This window comes from Triticum aestivum, chromosome 3D, assembly GCF_018294505.1.
Source record: "Triticum aestivum cultivar Chinese Spring chromosome 3D, IWGSC CS RefSeq v2.1, whole genome shotgun sequence".
Classification (NCBI taxonomy): domain Eukaryota; kingdom Viridiplantae; phylum Streptophyta; class Magnoliopsida; order Poales; family Poaceae; genus Triticum; species Triticum aestivum.
The window spans coordinates 442,579,674-442,581,811 of record NC_057802.1 but is presented as its reverse complement, the minus strand read 5'-3'; positions in this window follow the sequence as shown (position 1 = coordinate 442,581,811).

Genomic DNA, 2,138 nt, shown 5'->3' with positions numbered 1-2,138 from the left:
AGACATAACACAAGCTACAATAGGGAGTATTCATTTTCCTGCTATACATTATTTTGCTCTCTTTATAGGTAGGTGCATAAATGGTAAGGATGAAGCATGTCACATGTGTGTCCCTGACCTCAGTATTCTTAGGAGTGTTGTGTTAGGAGATAAATCTTATAATTTGGGAGCTATTGTTGCACGCAGGTTGCATAATAATAAAATTAATGGAGATTTCTTTGGAGGAATTTATGCAACCCGCTTAGCGGATTTTCTTGGTGTAACCATACGTGATGATGATATTGAATTGCCTCCTACTTATCTAGACTTTAATGCTATGGTTCACCATCAGTTTGTTGAGAGGAATGAACCGCCTCTCCAGTACCGACTAATCTTTGACAGGCGTCACGCTGTCAATATTGTCCTCCCTGCTCCCGCTTTCTTTGACTTTCAGGGAAAAGGGAGACATTACATAACCAGAGAGGAGGCGGAGGAGTATAAGAGGAGGGCTGAGATAGCTCGCCGCCACGCTGCAGCTCAGGAAGCAATAGCCGCTGCATCTCAATACGACCCCAACTACAACTATGGATATCCGCCAGGCCAGCCGTGGCAATAGACCAACTTAGGCCAAAAGCCTAAGCTTGGGGGAGTACGTACTTCTCACCAACATTACATTCATGTTCACACACTTATTGCTAGATGCCGGTGCTCATACTCTTTCATTGTATTATCCATGCTAGTTTATTTTCTTTTTCTTGTTTTCTTCTTGTGTGTTTGTTAAACCTTAAGAAAACCAAAAAAACTAGTTTTAGCTTTTAGCTAGTTTACTTTCTTGCTGTAGTAGCCAAATTAAAAAGAAAACCCAAAAGGATTTCCCGTTCTTCTATTGCTTGTTGGGAGCTTTCCCGTGTAAATAGTTTTATTTCTTTTCTTTTCTTTGGGGGTTGATAGGAGAAGACCATAAGGAAATTGATGAAGTGGATCTTATATGCATTATTGTTGATCTAACCAAGAGCCCATATTGCCTTGTCTTCTCCTGTTTATTGAATGCTCGCAGATTCTAGCTTAGTCTAATGCACGCGCACTCTTATTATTATTCACTTCGTTCGGTCGTGCAAGTGAAAGGCAATAATGACGATATATGATGGACTGACTGAGATGAGAGAAGCTGGTATGAACTCGACCTCTCTTGTTTTTTGTAAATATGATTAGTTCATCGTTCCTGATTCAGCCTATTATGAACGAACATGTTTGCAATGACAATTAGAGATTATAGTTGCTTCTGCCATGCTTGATTAGCTATGAGTTATAATGGTTTACCTTGCGTGCCAACATGCTATTAAAATGGTTGTGATGGGGTATAGTGGGGTGGTATCCTCCTTTGAATGATTTAAGTGACTTGACTTGGCACAGGTTCACGCATGTAGTTGAAACAAATCAACATAGCCTTCTTGATATTTATGTTCATGGTGGATTATATCCTACTCATGCTTGCACTCAATGTTTATTAATTTTAATGCATGTTCATGACTGTTGTCGCTCTCTAGTTGGTCGCTTCCCAGTCTTTTGCTAGCCTTCACTTGTACTAAGCGGGAATACTGCTTGTGCATCCAGTCCCTTAAACCCCAAAGTTATTCCATACGAGTCCACTATACCTTCCTATATGCGGTATCTACCTGCCGTTCCAAGTAAATTTGTATGTGCCAAACTCTAAACCTTCAAATGAAATTCTGTTTTGTATGCTCGAATAGCTCATGTATCAACTAGGGCTGTCCGTATCTTCCATGCTAGGCGGGTTATTCTCAAGAGGAGTGGACTCCGCTCCTCACTCACGAGAAAATGGCTGGTCACCGGGATGCCCAGTCCCATGCTTTAAGAAAACTAAATCAAAATAATTGCAAACAAAACTCCCCCTGGGACTGTTTTTAGTTGGAGGCACTCGTTGTTTCGAGCAAGCCATGGATTGATGCTTGTTGGTGGAGGGGGAGTATAAACTTTACCATTCTGTTTGGGAACCGCCTATAATGTGTGTAGCATGGAAGATATCGCCATGTCTTGGTTGTTATATTCACAATGAAAGTATGCCGCTCAAAATATTATTTATCTCTTCTTTAAAATCGAGCTCTGGCACCTCTACAAATCCCTGCTTCCCTCTGCGA